General features: G+C 41.6%; 1 protein-coding gene across 3 annotated transcripts in view; it reads left to right on the forward strand.

The window, feature by feature from the left end:
- Window positions 1-19,304, forward strand: part of LOC137324738 (ras and Rab interactor 2-like) — a 127,363-nt gene that overhangs the window by 52,509 nt on the left and 55,550 nt on the right. For 2 of the 3 annotated variants that reach the window (XM_067989396.1, XM_067989394.1), the window contains exon 2: window positions 15,743-15,798. The gene's annotated coding sequence lies outside the window, so the exon portion shown is untranslated. Of the gene's footprint in view, window positions 1-14,464; window positions 14,629-15,742; window positions 15,799-19,304 lie in introns of those variants that run through there. The other variant, XM_067989395.1, reaches the window with a different exon arrangement.

Raw genomic sequence — 19,304 nt, forward strand, 5'->3', positions numbered from 1 at the left:
TACCCTGCTAGTTACATCCTCAGAAAACACTGATAGGTTTGTCAAACACGATTTTCCTTTCATAAAACCATGTTGACTCTGCCTAATCATATTATGATTATCTAAGTGCCCTGTTACTCCTTCCTTAATAATGGATTCCAGCATTTTCCCGACGACTGATGTCAGGCTAACTGGCCTGTAGTTCCCTGTTTTCTCTCTCCCTCCTTTCTTGAATAGCAGGGTCACATTTGCTACCTTCCAATCCACTGGGACCGTTGTAGAATTTAGGGAATTTTGGACGATCATAACCAATGCATCCACTGTCTCTGCAGCCACCTCTTTTAGAACCCTTGGATGTAGGCCGTCAGGTCCAGGGAATTTATCAGCTTTTAGTCCCATTAGTTTCTCAAGTACTTTTTCTCTATTGATATTAATTACTTTAAGTTACTCACTCTCATTAGACCCTTGGTTCCCCACTATTTCTGGTATTTTTTTGTGTCTTCTACTGTGAAGACAGATACAAAATATTTGTTTAATGCATCTGCCATTTCCTGATTCCCCATTATAATTTCTCCTGTTTCAGCCTCTCAGGGACCAACGTTTACTATTGCTACTCTCTTCCTTTTTATGTACTTGTAGAAACGCTTACAATCCATTTTTATATTTCTTGCTAGTTTACTTTCATATTCTATTTTCTCACTTTTCATCAATTTTTTGGTCATCCTTTGCTGGTTTCTAAAACTCTCCCAATCCTCGGGCTTACTACTCTTTTTGGCAACATTATAGGGCTCTTCTTTTAATCTAATACTATCCTTAACTTCTTTAGTTAGCCACAGGTGGATCTCTTTTCCCATGGACTTTTTATTTCTCAATGGAATGTATATTTGTTGAGAATATTGAAATATTTCTTTAAATGTTTGCCATTGCTTTTCAACAATCATGCCCTTTAATTTGGTTTCCCAATCTACCTTAGCCAACTCGCCCTCATACCTATGTAATTGGCTTTATTTAAGTTTAAGATTCTAGTTTCTGACTTAAGTACGTCACTCTCAAACTCAGTATGAAATTCTATCATATTATGATCACTCTTGCCCAGAGGATCTCTTACCGTGAGATTACTAATTAACCCTGTCGCATTACTTAATACAAGATCTAAAAAGCTTGTTCCCTGGTTGGTTCCATGACGTATTGCTCTGTCTTGAATGCATTGCCATACTTGAACACTACCATGCTACATCACCCTCATTCCACCTCAGTATTTCTGAATGCCTTCTAACTTCTACATACCTCAGTATCTTTCCTGCCATCTTCCTGTGGATCCTGGACACTTTTTTTTAAAAGAAGACATAAAATTGAATACGTAGCTAAACAAACGGCACAGATTTACAATTTTCATAAAAATGTGGACATAGTCACATAATTTGAACTTGAACAAACCTCTAACACTCCCAATTGTAAAATCTCAATTTCATTTATTTATCAGTGGTCCTGATAATATATAATATATGCTACATGGCATTAGACAGCACATCCTCTGACTCACCATGAGCAGTGCCATGGGAGATCTGCTATGTGTTTCAAATCCTTAATGTATGGCTGGTTGTGCTTGATGATGCTACAGTGAATTCCTCCTTTTTTGTCTCGTTTTTTAGGAGCAGTTCTTACTGAGGGCTTTTAAAAAAAAATTTGTTCATGGCAAGGCCAGCATTTATTGCCCATCCCGAATTGCCCTTGAGAAGGTGGTGGTGAGCCACCTTCTTGAATCGCTGCAGTCCGTGTGGTGAAGGTTCTCCCATAGTACTGTTAGGTAGGGAGTTCCAGGATTTTGACCCAGCGATGATGAAGGAACGGCGATGTATTTCCAAGTCGGGATGGTGTGTGTGACTTGGAGGGGAACATGCAGGTGGAGTTGTTCCCATGTACCTGCTGCCCTTGTCCTTCTAGGTGGTAGAGGTCGTGGGTTTGGGAGGTGCTGTTGAAGAAGCCTTGGCGAGTTGCTGCAGTGCATCCAGTAGATGGGATGATGTGGAGATGCTGGTGATGGACTGGGGTTGACAATTGTAAACAATTTTACAACACCAAGTTATAGTCCAGCAATTTTATTTTAAATTCACAAGCTTTCGGAGGCTTCCTCCTTCCTCAGGTGAATGTTGTGGAAATGAAATCCTCGAAATGAAATCGCATTTATAAATCACAGAACAATGCTTGGTGATTACAGACAGTTTTTTCAGCTGCCCGTTGCCAAGGCAATCAGTGTGCAGACAGACAGGTGTTACCTACAAGGTCTCCGAATATACAAATCACAAAAAAAAACACAGAGATAGAGAGGTAGAAACATAGAAAAGACAGCAACTGACCCGTTATATTAAAAACAGATAACATTTGTTCGCTGGTGGGGTAACGTGTAGCGTGACATGAACCCAAGATCCCGGTTGAGGCCGTCCTCATGGTACACACCTGTATATGGTACACACAGCAGCCACGGTGCACCAGTGGTGAAGTAAGTTAATGTTTAGGGTGGTGGATAGGGTGCTAATCAAGCAGGCTGCTTTGTCCTGGATGGTGTCGAGCTTCTTGAGTGTTGTTGGAGCTGCACTCATCCAAGCAAGTGGACAGTATTCCATCACACTCCTGACTTGTGCCTTGTAGATGGTGGAAGGGCTTTGGGGAATCAGGAGGTGAGTCACTCGTCACACAATGCCCAGCCTCTGACCTGCTCTTGTAGCCACCGTATTTGTATGGCTGGTCCAGTTAAGTTTCTGGTCAATGGTGACCCCTAGGATGTTGATGGTGGGGGATTCGGTAATGGTAATGCCGTTGAATGTCAAGGGGAGGTGGTTAGACTCTGTCTTATTGGAGATGATCATTGCCTGGCACTTATCTGGCACGAACGTTACTTGCCACTCATCAGCCCAAGCCTGGATGTTGTCCAGTCCTTGCTGTTCTGCTCCTGAGTTCTTTCATCGCATCAAGTTAAATATCAAGTTAATTTCACCTCCTCTCAGTTCGAAGTCCTTACAGTTTTATGAGTTCTGAGCCCGCTGCTAGGACAAGTTTGGAGAATGGTCAGCTATTGCTTTTCTTTCTCCTTATGGGGAGTCTTTTCACAATGGTGCACACTAAGTCATGAGCTTCAAAGGGCAGCTGGTACAAATCCACATCCCACCCTGCATGGTGACATCACTTGCTGGTGCTCCGTTATGCCATCTTCAACCCCATTCACTGATTTTTCTAAAAAGAAACATCTCCATCCTCCTTCCCTGGGGTGTATAGCCCCATAGGTGCCTGTCACGCCGCAAAGGCTTGGCTTAATGCCTGTTCTTCATGCAGGACATTAGTGCCACTGGGCCATTTGAGCACAGGGGCAAGCATCACAGCTGAGCCCAGTTTTGTCTTTACCTATTGTGCACACACATGCACTTCCAGCAGGGGTCATTGTACAGCAATCAGGACCAGGTTTTTTTCCCCATGATGGTGGGGCCATTCATTGTGCTCTCATTACTGCCCCAGCTGAGATCAGCAAACTCTGGCCCAGCTCCAGTCAGACCATAAGAGACCATAAGACCGTAAGAGATAGGAGCAGGAGTAGGCCATTCGGCCCCTCGAGCCTGCTCCGCCATTTAATGAGATCATGGCTGATCTGATTTTTACCTCAACTCTACTGTCCCGCCCTTTCCCCATATCCATTGACTCCCTTGCTGATCAAAACTTTGTCAAACTCAGCCTTGAATATATTCAATGACTCAGCCTCCACAGCTTTTTGGGGTAAAGAATTCCAAAGATTCACGACCCTCTGGGAGAAGAAATCCCTCCTCATTTCCATCTTAAACGGGCGACCCCTTATTCTGCAACTATGCCCCCTAGTTTTAGATTCCTCCATGAGGGGTAACATCCTCTCAGCATCTACCCTATCGAGTCCCCGCAGAATCTTGTATGTTTCAATAAGATCTCCTCTCATTCTTCTAAACTCCAATGAGTGTAGACCCAACCTGTTCAACCTTTCCTCATAAGACAACCCTTCCATACCCGGAATCAACTTAGTGAATCTTCTCTGAACTGCCTCCAATGCAAGTATGTCCTTCCTTAAATAAGGGCACCAGAACTGTATGCAGTACTCCAGGTGTGGTCTCACCAACATCCTGTACAGTTGTAGCATGACTTCCCTGCTTTTATACTCCATCCCCCTAGAAATAAAGGCCAATATTCCGTTTGCCTTCCAGATTACCTGCTGCACCTGTATGTTGACTTTTTGTGTTTCATGTACGAGGACACCCAGATCCCTCTGTACCGCAGCATTGTGTAGTATTTCGCCATTCAAATAATATTTTGTTTTTTTATTTTTCCTCCCAAAGTGGATGACTTCACATTTTCCCACATTATATTCCATCTGCCAAATTTTTGCCCATTCGCTTAACCTGTCAATATCCCTTTGCAGACACTTTATGTCCTCATTGCAACTTGCTTTTCCACCTATCTTTGTATCATCAGCAAATTTGGCCACAAGGCACTCTGTTCCTTCATCCAAGTCATTGATATATATTGTAAATAGTTGAGGCCCCAGCACTGATCCCTGCGCCACCCCACCAGTTACAGATTGCCATTTTGAAAATGACCCTTTTATCCCGACTCTTTGTTTTCTGTTAGTTAGCCAATCCTCTATCCATGCCAGTATATTACCCCCAACACCATGAGCTCTTATCTTCTGCAATGATCTTTTATGTGGCATCTTATCGAATGCCTTTTGGAAATCCAAATATACTGCATCCATTGGTTCCCCTTTATCCATCCTGCCCGTTACTTCCTCAAAGAACTCTAATAAATTTGTCAGACATGATTTCCCCTTCATAAAACCATGTTGACTCTCCTTGATTGTATTATGAGTCTCCAAATGTCCTGCTACTACTTCCTTAATAATGGATTCTAGCATTTTCCCAATGACAGATGTTAGGCTAACTGGTCTATGGTTACCTGCTTTCTGTCTCACTCCCTTCTTGAATAGGGGTGTTACGTTTGCGGTTTTCCAATCCGCTGGGACCTTTCCAGAATCTAGTGAATTCTGGAAGATTACAACCAATGCATCCACTATCTCTGTAGCTACTTCCTTTAAGACCCTCTGATGCAAGCCATCAGGTCCAGGGGACTTGTCAGCCTTTAGACCCATTAGTTTACCTAGTACTTTTTCTCTAGTGATAGTGATTGTTTTTAGTTTCTCCCTCCCCTTTGTCCCTTGATTGTCTACTATTATTGCAATGTTATTAGTGTCTTCTACTGTGAAGACAGATACAAAATATCTGTTCAATTCCTCTGCCATTTCCTTGTTTTCCATTATTATTTCCCCAGTTTCATCCTCTAAGGGACCAATGTTTACTTTAGCTACCCTCTTCCTTTTTATATACTTGTAGCCTTAACCAGCCTTAACCAACGGAACCTTTTGCAAAACTCACCCGATTCATCTTTGAAAAAGGCACCAGCAAGACTGGGTGATGCGGTGGTCAGACACTGAGTCATGACTTCAAATCCAGCCCAGGCTGATGAGACAAAAGACCGCATGAGCAGAAGCCCTCAGTGTGAACTGCCCCTAATTTGTATTCATTGGCAGTCTAATTCAGAGTGTATTAAATGGCAGATATTAGGATTGTCAATATCCCCTGATAGTGCAGAGGTGATCTCCTGAGGTTTCAGCTGAGGTGCATTATTGTGATGAAGTACAGGGTGTTTTACTTTGCCTCTAACCATGCTATATCTGATCGAAGAAGGTGTTGCCACCGGATGCCGAAACAAAGCATTCCATTCGTCAGCACTGACATCCTTCACACAAAAAAGGCCACTGCACTTAAATGTGTGAGTACAATGCACAGCAGGGTTGTGGTGACTCATCCTTGTTTTCAAATCACTCCATGGCCTCGCCCCTCCCTATTTCTGTAACCTCTTCCGGCCCTACAACCCTCGAAGATTTCTGCATTCCTCCAATTCTGGCCTCATGTGCTTTCCCAATTTTCATCATTCCACCATCGGAGGCTGTGCCTTCAGCTGCCTAGGCCATAAGCTCTGGAATTCCTTCCCTAAACCTCTCCACCTCTCCACCTCTCTCACTTCCTTTAAGATGCTCCTTAAAACCTACCTCTTTGACCAAGCTTTTGGTCACCTTTCCTAATATCTCCATATGTGGCTCGGTGTCAGATTTTGTTTGATAACGCTCCTTTGAAGCGCCCTGGGACGTTTTACTACGCTATATAAATGCAAGTTGTTGTTGTTGCATAGAGAATAATATAGCTCAGTCGTAGCTGTCATGTTGTAATTTAATTGAGGGCACAGATTACGTTATAAACCATGAGAATGAAGCTTAAGCAATTTACAACCATGAACTAAAGCCCAAGTTAAGATTACTGCCTGGTAATCAATTACGTAATTCTTAGGAACAGGTTTATTTTGTTTTTTTAATGTTGGAAGTAGTCGTCACCAATTAACATTGTCTAGGCCAGTGCTCTTGGCAGTCGATGCATAATGGACTCATTGAAGAATTAGAATTGTGACATAACTGTTGTGGGTTTTACAAGAAATTGATTGCCAGGAAATAAATTACATAAACATCTCTAGTACTTTACAACATCACTGCTCCAATATGTATTTTTATACAAACTGCAGCTCCCATCCTGGGCCAGAAGGGAAGTTGTAAATTGAATCTTTACAGTGAAGGTAAACTGAACACACGAAACCTTAATCCAAATTGTATACCTGCTAAATTAGGCACTGTTATACTTTCTGGGATATGTAGTCAAAATGAGTGTGTGAGAGAGAGAGAGAAAGTGCAAAGATGACTGGGAATTTAGAATTTTCGATCGCAGTCTAGCATTGGTCTGTTAGGATTGATCAGGAGAGGCTAAAACAATGACAATCAGCAGATATTAGATTGTTCATATATTCTTTGTCTGTTCATTCTCGAATTGACCACAAGCTCATATTCCCCCACCCCTTTGATGCATTCTGCAACTAATGGCTTATGTCTTGCTTGCATTAACCCACCCAAGATCATCGGTTGATATGAAAATCTAGGAATAGCTGATACTTTTCAACGTATACACATGAAATGATTAACTAGGGTAACCTTTTTGGCAGATCACAGTCAGTAATTCACTGCAAAATCCATCATTCTTTTCTCCTTTACCTGTATGTGCACAGTTATCTGAAGAGAAATTGCAAAACAATAAAAAGGACGGTAACTCTATGGGTAGGCGCAACACCGAAAGGCAATCGCCTATAGAATTCCTCCTTAGCCTGCAGCAATTTCTTTCAAGCCTTTTTTTAAAAAAGCATTTTTTTAATGGGTCTCCTTTAGTGAACCAAGATATTTCTTTTGGTTTTGCTCTCTTGGTCACCAAATGTGGTAAAAAAAATTGCTCTCTTTTGTTCACATTTCCCTGGAATTTGCTCCACATTCCATGTTTGAAATGGGCATTAACAGGGCTTCAAGGAGGAGTCATAATTTACGTGTAAAGTAAAAATAATTTTAAAACAAATTGCTTGGGAAAGGGGACGGAAGAACATCAGAAAGTCATGGAGGAACTTAATGGGTAAATATGTATTCTGTTGGTAATTAACATATATAGCTATCTTTTCCTTTAATGTATTACATGGATATTTTAATAAATTCATGCCAGATTTCTTGTATTCTTTTTATATTTGCTGGGTATTGTTGCTCCTAAGGCACCGATGTTGTGATTTGGTGGAGGACTTTATTTTTTTAGGAAACAATAAATAATCGCTTGTAATAATGCAGGCTTACCAATATTTTAGTACTTTTAGCAATACCATCAGAGTCTTAACTAGTAAAGGCAATGAACCATGAAAGAGGACTAGTTTCCATATTCAACTCTCACCAGCCTATCATATTGACAGATTCTGTGGGAATTTTATATTTACTAATATTTAACTTTTAAGTATTTTAATTTAATAATTATTTCTGCTTTGTCTATTTAACCCATGATAAACACACACCCAGCTCACAGAAATGTAAAGTGACTGTTATCTGTCATGTTAATTCTGACCAGTCTGGAGCAGTGGTGACACACCAATCCATAATCACTTTGATTTGTATCCAAATCAACACTTTTCTTCACCATTATTTTTCTCTCCTAATTTTTTCCTCCCTGTTCCTCCCCTGAAGGATTCCTGAATCCACGGTGACAAGCATCCTCTCAGTTTTTTTTAATCTATCTTTACAAAGTAACCTGTATGATTGTTGAACCAGGTCTCTGCGATGCCTGATATCATAGCCGTTCCTCCATCCAGGATCAGTATCAGTCCAATTCTAGTAAAGCCTGTCCTGTCTCTCTGTGTCACGGCTCCATTCTATTCCTTCTTTGTTACTTGGGGTTCCTATTAGAACCATGCCTTCTGGCCAGTTTCCCTCCGTTTTCAGACATTTTCCACATATTTCCTTATGCTCCGTACCCTGGCACCAGGGAGATAACATACCAACAAGAGAGAGTCTAACCACCTCCCCTTGACATTCAACGGCATTACCATCGCCGAATCCCTCACAATCAGAATCCTGAGGGTCACCATTGACCAGAAACTTAACTGGACCAGCCGCATAAATACTGTGGCTACAAGAGCAGGTCAGAGGCTGGGTATTCTGTGGCGAGTGACTCACCTCCTGACTCCCCAAAGCCTTTCCACCATCTACAAGGCACAAGTCAGGATTGTGATAGAATACTGTCCACTTGCCTGGATGAATGCAGCTCCAACAACACTCAAGAAGCTCGACACCATCAAGGACAAAGCAGCCCGCTTGATTGGCACCCCATCCACCACCCTAAACATTCACCCCCTTCACCACCGCCGCACCGTGGCTGCAGTGTGTAACATCCACAGGATGCACTGCAGCAACTTGCCAAGGCTTCTTCGACATCACCTCCCAAACCTGCGACCTCTACCACCTAGAAGGAAAAGGGCAGCAGGCACATGGGAACACCACCACCTGCACGTTCCCCTCCAAGTCACACACCATCCCGACTTGGAAATATATCACTGTTCCTTCATCGTCGCTGGGTCAAAATCCTGGAACTCCCTACCTGACAGCACTGTGGGAGAACCTTCACCACACGGACTGCAGCGGTTCAAGAAGGCGGCTCACCACCACATTCTCAAGGTCAATTCGGGATGGGCAATAAATGCTGGCCTTGCCAGTGACGCCCACATCTCATGAACGAATTAAAAAAAAATTCGGGACGACCGAATGTGGTTTAAAACAAGCTGTTTATCCCCATTTATAGAACCATCACTCTTCTCTTCTCACAGATAGTGTCTTCCTTTTCCCTATGGGTAGACTTTTACGCTGTGCTGTCGGTCTTCCCCTGTGAGCCCATCCTCATCATAGGTATCTACAACTGTATACCTATTGGACAAGTCCAGGCCCACAGAACTTTTCTGTAGTGGTTCCTTTTACTACCCCTGTGGGCTCTCACCCCCTTCCCTTCCTCTGCTTCACTATGTCTCTCTTTCTGTGGGGTGACCACCTTTGCGACATGTCTTCCAGAAACCTTTTCTCCCCACGTGTTGCAAGCTGTGGCTCAGCATTCCTCTGCTCCAGCAAATATGACTTCAACAGAAAATCGGTCGTAATGTAAAATGAGCTACCGACTCGCTATGACCCGTTTCTCGCTACTGGCGCGGACCAATTTTACCCCCGTAGCCTCACAGAATTGAACATATTTTCATTGGAGAAAGGAAAACTGAGTGGGAACATGACTGCTTTTAACAATGAGCAGGCCTCCAGTAAGTTGTCACACAACTGTTATTATTTAGATTTTCTCTTCTAAAGTAAGAGAAATTAAAAGCAAATTTGCTCCTTGAGTGTGGCAAGTTTGACTACTGTGACCATCCAATCCTTTTTGATGTTTTAGGGATCTAATTTACACAAGAACAAAGGGGGAAAAAAGGGAGTCAAATAAAAATGTAACAGGCTACTTATGGAGGCTCTGCCAGAAGCCATCAAATGCAGTAATGTGAATGGAAACACAAAGCTCTGTTCTGCACAATCAATAGGACATAACCACCACAGCTATAGTAACAACTGAGACTATCAACAAGCAACACAACAGCCTTTTGAAAACCAGAGACATCACAGATGAACTTGAAAGAAGGAAAACCAAATCCTGTCTTTATTTCCCTCTTCATTCAATTACGGAATAATGGAGAGTTTTTATCATCTTTGCAAAGGTCCTAATAAAAGGTTGATACATATGCTTTACGTAATAGTTTCTGTATCTATGTATTTTATGTAAAAGATGTTTTTGTCAGTTGAAACACATTGTTAGACTACACTCTATGTCCCCATCTGCTGTTCTTTCATTTGTATGCATTATTATTTTTTTGAAATGCAGGCAAATCATCTGCAGTATAGATCTTATAGATGTGTGTGTAAATTTTCCTTTTAATTTGAGTTATATTTGTTGAGGGTGATACGCCATAGACTCTGAGCTTCAGGCAAACCCAGTTTCCCTTCAGTTGAACAGTGGAAATAACTCCTTGTAAGGAGTTGTCTGAGTCTGTATTGGAATGCACAAAAGTGATCTAAGCAATGACCTTCCATTTATCCCAAGGCTGTAACCAACTCCTGGAGTGGTTCAGTGAAGAGGCTGCAAACTGAGGGGGATGAATTTCCACAGGGGTTCTCCCACTTGTCTGCTATAAGAGCCACCAAAACCCTGGGGGAAAAAAACTGTAAATGGCACTGGAGAAAGTGTAGAAAAGATTTACAAGGATGTTACCAGAATTGAGAGGATACAACTATTGAGCAGACTGGGACTTTTTTCTCTGGAAAAAAGACTAAGGGGATCTGAGAGAGGCATTTAAAATTATGAAGGGGTTTGATAGGATGGATGTGGAAAAACTCTTTCCACTTTTGGGTGAGTCTAGGACAAGAGGCATAAATATAAGATAGTCACTAACAGATGATATAAAGAATTTAGGAGGAATTTCTTTATACAGAGAGTGATGAAAATGCAGAACTCGGCGCCACATGGAGTGGTTGAAGCAGATAGCATTGACACATTTACATGAGGGAGAAGGGAATAGGGTGATAGGGGACAGGGTGGGAAGAGGTAATTAGAGTGGGAGGAGGCTTGTGTGGAGTATAAACACCGGTATAGACCAGTTATGCTAAATGGCCTGTTTCTCTGCTGTAGATTCTATGTAACATCTCTCAGAAAAGTCCAAAAGTACAGTGACTGCTGTTATGAAGGCAAACGTAGCAGTCATTTTGTGCACAGTGAAATCATGATGAAGACCGCAGGGAAGGTGCCTCCAAAGCCACAGCTGGAAATGCAAGTGCTCAGCATTGTTGGCCAGCCATCTCTAAATTTTCCTTCCAATGACAATGAAGGAGTCTTTTTAAGGAGCAGTTGTATGCTATGACCTGCCCACCGCTGACGGCAAACCCATGTGGGGTGGGAAATCACTGGGCATACGTAATGAGGTCAGCCTCGGGAATTCCCATAACATCAGCCTTGTTGGTGAGCATTACGCTCACTGCGTTCCAGGGAAAATCAGATCTATAATTAATTGGCAACTTTACTCTTGTCTGTTTGTTATATTTTTGTTTCAAAAGTTCCTTTTGTGTCCTGGTACCGTCTGTTTGTTTAGTAAAATGTTAACGCAACAAGCACTAATCTTGAGTCTTCTGTACAGATCTGATCATTGGAATTCTCTGTACAACGCTTCAGTTCTTTACAAATGTAAAATTGAAAGTGGGTTAATGTAGGCTATGACAAGCTCTTTTACCTTATCCAGAACAGTAGAACCCGAGGACATGACCTATGCTTCAAGGGGGAGAAATTCAAAACTAATATATGGAATCATTATTTCAGTGAACGGATGGTAAATCTATCAAACAGGCTTCCTAGTGAGACAGTGGAAGGAGATAGTATTGATTTATTCAAAGGCAAATTAGATAGATTTCTTTCAGAAAATAATATTTTGGGATACAGGTATAAGACTAATTTGAGACAGAACATATGGTAAGTGTACCATGATTAGGAGGAACAGGTGAATTTGGACCTATGTTTCTCAAAGCTCTCCAGCACTGGGGTTTTCCTCACCTCATTTCTGGGTCTGTTGTAGACTAATTGATAGAGATTTATTGCCATGATTAGTCAACAACTCCATTATCGTTGTATCATGGGACTACCAGGATGGCAGAAGGCGAACTGGATGGACCTTGGTTATGAGTAATGAAATAGATTAGGTAGATGAGCTAAATGTGTGTGAGCAAATTAGGAGCAGTGACCGCAATATGATATGGTTTAACATCCAATTAGAAAGAGGAAAAAGTCAGAACAAAAATTAGAATGCTAGATTGGATTAGGGCAAATTTTCGAAAGGTGGAGTGAGCTGGCTGAGGTAAGGTGGAAGGAGAAATTGGCACACAGGACTGTAGAGCATCAGTGGGATATTTAAAAAAAAAGACATTGCAAAGGTACAGAACTATATTCCATTAAAAAGAAGGAAACTGGTAGTTTCAGGATGCCATGGACAAATAAAGAGGTTAAAAATATGGCTGTCAACTAATTGCAGTTAACTTCTGCGATTAACACGTGAATGTTTTTAACGCATCAATCGTAAAAGTTACGGAAATAATACCAGGTTTCAAAAGAGGGAGCTCAGATGTTCACTACTTTGTTTTCAAATACCACTTTTAGCAAAGGCGGGACCCCTGAGAGCAGAGGATTGTCAATTTGTGGATGATGATCAAAAAATGGTAGAGACATTTAGTCAGTACTTCGCATCAGACTTTATCACAGAGAAAGATATCGGAGAGAAGGTGAATCCTGATGTGGTTGAGCGGAAGTGAGAGGTATAATGATGGGTAAAAGGAAATTTTTAGATAATTTAGTTGATGAGGGAGAAAATTGCCGAGGCCCTAGAAAATTAAATTTCAGAGCTCTCTTGAGTGGGGATATGTGCCAGAGTGCTGGAGAGTGTTCAATGTAGTACATTTTTGAAAATAATTATAAGCCAGGTGGTAGCTTACTATCTGTGGTAGGGAAAATTTTAGATTCTTTATTAAGGATGACATTACCACATATTTAGATAAAGGAAATAAAAGGGACGATTGTGCTTGACAAGGTACCACATGAGAGTACTAGAGAATATTAAGAGGTATGGAATTAGGAGGAGGATAGTAAACTGGATTTAGGAATTGGTTAGGGGGAGAAAACAGAGAAAAAGAGTTATAGGGTGTTTTTCAGAGTAGTTGGAAGTGGGTAGTGGTGTCACACAGGGTTCATTGCTGGGACCACTTGCGTTCACTCTGTATATCATTGATTCGGATATAGGCCTAGGGGGAGTAGTGTTGAAGATTTCTGATGATATAAGGTATAGTTAATTCTATTGAAGACCAAAGGAAGCTGCAAATGGATACCGTTAAAATGGGGAATGGGTGAAAAAAATGGCAACTGAAATTCATTGTCAGTAAGTGTGAGGTTATATATTTTTGGTAAAAAAATAACAGCAGTAATTATACTGTGAATGGAAGTAGGCTCAATACTGTGGAAGAGCAGAGGGATTCAGGGGTACAGCTTCACACAACATCAAAGGCTGTAGCCTAGGTTGATATAGCAATAAAAAAGCTGATGGAATTCTAGGTTTTATAACAAGAGTTATAGGGGATTATATCGGATAACCCCCAAAACCGGGCGCGGGGTTGCAGTGAGCAATTAACCCGCACCCGGTCGTTGAGATGCAGGCAGCTCGTAACATTTGCGTTGCCTGGTGATTGACCTGATAGCTGCAAGCTGCCTGGCCTAGCTGTGCTGTTGAGTGGCTTTTCACCAGCAGGGGGCTTCGATATCGCGGGTGGCTAGCACCACATAAAGGCAGCCTGCACCACATAAAGGCAGCCTGCACGTTTTATTTGCAAAATATAAGATATGGGTCACTTGGAGGCCCTGTGTGAGAACAACTAGGGAATACTCTACCTCTGGTTTTTACACCTCAGTTTCTGTTCTACACTTCCCCACACTAGCATAACTGAAATTGAGAAATCAGTAGCGCAAGGGGATGAGCCTGGGTCCCGTCACTCTTTTTGGTAGTCAATGTTCTGCACAAAACATGCCTCTGGTCATGCCAGTGCTTAAACAACTGTTGTAAAAACAAGTATAATGCACAATTGTAGTGGTACTTACAGCCTTGCAGTATCTAGAGCTCAGTGTCATCTTAAAAACTTTGTCATGGGCACATATAGGATGGTGAAGGGGTTAAGTGTACACTTCTGGAAAGAACTGCATAAGTATGTTGTGGAACCTATTGCTCTAGTGCTAGAATTCTCAAGTGAGCCATTAACCAGCAGCCTGGACATAAATAACATTTGGTTAGATCCCAAACAGAAGTACGCTGGCAAAGGGCAAAGTTTTTTGATAGCAGACCCAACTTTCCTTTAAATTACCTCATTACAAATGATCTCTGCAAAAGTAATTTTCTTCCTGTTGGCTCGCCCAGTAAAAAGGCTTGCTATGAGAAACTGGACAGCAGCCCGCAGGATACAGGGCTTTACTTTGCTTTGTTTCTGCAAAAGTCGGTGCTAAGTGAAGAATGCTGTTTCTGTTACACTTCTTGTGCCGTGTTAAAAATTATCCAGAGCTGCTTTAGGTAAGTGTATTTGGAGCACTGGCTATAATTAGTCCACTGTTCGTGTTTTGTGTAGCCACTACTCATTTGGGGCTGACTGCGAGGTTACTCAGCCTTCCGATGATAGACCTAAACTTTCAAGATAGTGTATCACTTGCATGTGCATGAGTTTATCTTTTTCTGTGTAACTTTATCTGAAATGTTACTGTAAATTCTTTTTTGTTCCAAGTTTATTTATGCAGTCGGTAACAAAATACTTATCATATTTGTTGAATGATATTTTAAGTTTTGTTTAAACAACATGTGGTATTACAAGGAGAGACAAGTATGCTAAGGGATATGTTAAACTTCCTGGAACTAACAGCCAAGGTTAAGATAATGAAAAGCAAACAAAGTTGTAGCTGAGAATCCCCCATAAAGTTTTGTTTGATGACTCTCCTGTGAAGTACCTTGGGACTTTTTACTACATTAAAGGTGCTATATACTGTAAATGCAAGTTGTTGATGTAGAGTTGATCATAATCCTATGATACTTTGGCTGGTATTACCTGTTCTGATTCCTTGGGCTTCCCGTAAACCTCATAGTGAAAGTCCCGAAATTAATTTGCATGCTGCACATATTTTCATAAGTACCACCCAGTTGAATGAAAGTTGATGCAACTTCATTCACAGGTAAGTAATAGCTTCAGTATTGTAGGCACTCTTTGTACTGGGTAAGCTGAGACTGAGATTAAGCGGGGCATTTATTGAGAGAGGTGGAGTAAGAGGTTACAGAGTCATGTAGTAAATTATCTTTTTATTGGGGTATTTTGCAAGCTGTATATAAGTGAAGTACAATTGAGTGAGATTTCACAGGATATATTTCCTTTTGTAGCACTTTAAGTTTTGCACAGCCCTTCAGTGTCACACAGGATAGTGTGTAATACCAGACGTAATATGCCATCTACATTTTGAACCAGAACCGCATAATAACACATGGGCTAAATGGCTTGCAGTTTAATTTCTAACTGTTTTATATTTTATATGTCAAATGTCAAGTTAGTTATAATCAGTGTTTTGAAAGTTGGCTGAAATATGTTGGGATTGTTTTCTCTTATTTTTGTTTTTTCTAACCGTTACTTTTTTTTAAAACTTAGTGCCAACCTGACTCCCCATGGTGTAGCTATCTCCTGCGAAAGAAAAGTCAATACGGGTAAGTGCAATGTTTTTTTTTTGGTTTACAGCCTGTTGAAGTCCTGCTAAACAGAAATACAGTGTGCTTCATTTTGTGCGCCTCCTCCACGTAAAAGTAATAAGTACATAATTGCTAAGTACATGTAAGGAATCTTACAACACCAGGTTATAGTCCAACAATTTTATTTTAAAATCACAAGCTTTCGGAGATTATCTCCTTCGTCAGGTGAGTGAGTGACAGGTTCTCAAATCGCATATCTTATATTAGGCTGGGGCACCATCACACCAATCAAAGGTGTCGTTGGTGTTCAGACAGGTTAGCCACGGAAAACAGTAGGTCCCAGTATGCTGAATACACATTGTGTCAAATTACACAGACAGAGAGAAAGAGACCCGAAAGGCTGAGAGAGAGAATATTAAAAACAGATAACTTTTTTTCCCCTTGCTGGTGGGGTTACGTGTAGCGTGACATGAACCCAAGATCCCGGTTGAGGCCGTCCTCATGGGTGCGGAACTTGGCTATCAATTTCTGCTCGACGATTTTGCGTTGTCGTGTGTCTCGAAGGCCGCCTTGGAGAACGCTTCTCCAAGGCGGCCTTCGAGACACACGACAACGCAAAATCGTCAAGCAGAAATTGATAGCCAAGTTCCGCACCCATGAGGACGGCCTCAACCGGGATCTTGGGTTCATGTCACGCTACACGTAACCCCACCAGCAAGGGGGAAGAAAAGTTATCTGTTTTTAATATTCTCTCTCTCTCTCTCTCTGCCTTTCGGGTCTCTTTCTCTCTGTCTGTGTAATTTGACACAATGTGTATTCAGCATACTGGGACCTACTGTTTTCCGTGGCTAACCTGTCTGAACACCAACGACACCTTTGATTGGTGTGATGGTGTCCCAATATAAGATAAGATATAAGATATGCGATTTGAGAACCTTTCACTCACTCACCTGACGAAGGAGATAATCTCCGAAAGCTTGTGATTTTAAAATAAAATTGTTGGACTATAACCTGGTGTTGTAAGATTCCTTACATTTGTCCACCACAGTCCATCACCGGCATCTCCACATCATGGCTAAGTACATGAGGGAGAAACGATGAGTACATGAGGGAGAAAGAAATAGAAGGGTATGTTGATAGGGTGAAATGAAGTAAGATGGGAGGAGATTCGTGTGTTGCATAAACACCGGCACAGACTTGTTGGGCCGAATGGCCTGTTTCTGTGCTGTAAATTCAATGTAAAAGAGAATGAACCATTAACTTAACTGCATTTAACACTTAGCCGGCACAAACATAGGTTTATGCTGGAGTACACTAACCTATGTTGTTCATCTGTACTCGCCAAATGAATACAGCATCTGCAGATAAATCAACTTTACTGCAATAGTAACTTGAACCAATGTAAGGAGTCTACAATACCAAGTTATAGTCCAACAGCTTTATTTGAAATCACAAGCTTTCGGAGCTTTCCTCCTTCGTCAGGTGAGTCACCTGACGAAGGAGGAAAGCTCCGAAAGCTTGTGATTTCAAATAAAGCTGTTGGACTATAACCTGGTGTAATAAGACTCCTTACATTTGTCCACCCCAGTCCATCACCGGCATCTCCACATCACAACTTGAACCAAAGCAGTGCTAGTATTTTGAGTTTTTGGTGCGGTATTGCCACTATTTCACTTAGTGGTATAAGCCTAGAATTGCAATATTAGTGCACAAACACTTTATGACAGTGCTTTGTCCATTATTTTAAGAGGCATGAACTGACCTATTTTAAACAGAATAGTGCCTTCATTACAATCATGGCCACAAAAATTACACATGAGCACGTTAAGTATTCATATGCCCCTAGTGCGCACAGTGATTTCTAGGCTATAGACATTTGGATGAGAATCCTCAAGGGAGACTAACTGCAACATTAGTTTCTAGGATGTGGAGATGCCGGTGATGGACTGGGGTGAACAAATGTAAGGAATCTTACAACACCAGGTTATAGTCCAACAATTTTATTTTAAAATCACAAGCTTTCGGAGATTATCTCCTTCGTCAGGTGAGTAGTGAATGAAAGGTTCTCAAATCGCATATCTTATATTAGGCTGGGACACCATCACACCAATCAAAGGTGTCGTTGGTGTTCAGACAGGTTAGCCACGGAAAACAGTAGGTCCCAGTATACTGAATACACAATGTGTCAAATTATACAGACAGAGAGAAAGAGACCCGAAAGGCAGAGAGAGAGAGAGAGAGAATTTCCAGTTGTATTAAAAAAAAGTTATCTGTTTTTAATACAACTGGAAATTCTCTCTCTCTCTGCCTTTCGGGTCTCTTTCTGTCTGTGTAATTTGACACATTGTGTATTCAGTATACTGGGACCTACTGTTTTCCGTGGCTAACCTGTCTGAACACCAACGACATCTTTGATTGGTGGGATGGTGTCCCAGCCTAATATAAGATATGCGATTTGAGAACCTCTCATTCACTACTCACCTGACGAAGGAGATAATCTCCGAAAGCTTGTGATTTTAAAATAAAATTGTTCGACTATAACCTGGTGTTGTAAGATTCCTTACATTAGTTTCTAGGGGGGGGGGGAGGGGGTTGTGTGGAGGACTTGCTGCTCTCTGCCCCAGTTTAATATGCTGCTTGCCGACCTGCAAGTAAATCTTATGTTGAAATAGTTTTAGTCTTGTGTGTGGTTTCTTTAAAAAAACAAGCATGGGCGTAGTTGTGAAGAACAACAATTAACTATCCAGACTGGTTCAGCCATCCAGTTGTTTGACTGTCAGCTGGAAGCATTACTACATAAGTGACTTTGGTTCAAGCATTCTTTCTGATACTAATGCTGCCGTGATTGCGTTCTTCAACTCAAAGTGCTGCAGGCAAAGGCACTGGACTCTGCAAAATCTGACATCATTTAAGCCATTCCAAGTATTACTGGTGTGTACTTAAGCTATGGAATGGGTGTTACCCATTACATCTTTTCAAGTTTGTCTTTTTATTCCCCTGTGCCGATTTCTTAGTTATAAAAAAATGCTCAATTTCTCTACTTTAACAGTGGTTAAATAGTTTAAAGTCATCCTAGGTTTTTACATGTTTAAACTAGATATATCCCAATGTATCCAAAAGTTACCATATTCCTACTGGAGGTTTCTCAAGTTATATTTGTAAGACACTATGTATCAGGTTTACGTATGTTACAGTAAATCTCAACGTGGCGAGATTTATGTACACGTAGGAATCTCGGTTCTAAAACGGATTGTTCCAAAGGCAAAGCTGTTGATGAAAAACATTGTGGCCCCGATATCAACGGGGAGCTGGGAGGATGCTGGGGGAGCCCGGTTACGGGCGAAGAACCCGACATGGCCCTGCTGAACTTCATGACAGGCCCTCATTTGAATAATTTTGGGCAGACTCCTGTTCGACAGCCAGCTAGATTGATTGCCTGGCCAGCGGGCAGGAGCAGTAAGTAGTGGCAGGGGGCCACAGCTGGGGACCTGTAGGAACGGTCCCCGGGAGTCAGTAGGGGGGGG

Source organism: Heptranchias perlo, chromosome 8 (assembly GCF_035084215.1).
Source record: "Heptranchias perlo isolate sHepPer1 chromosome 8, sHepPer1.hap1, whole genome shotgun sequence".
In the NCBI taxonomy this organism is placed as follows: Eukaryota; Metazoa; Chordata; class Chondrichthyes; order Hexanchiformes; family Hexanchidae; genus Heptranchias; species Heptranchias perlo.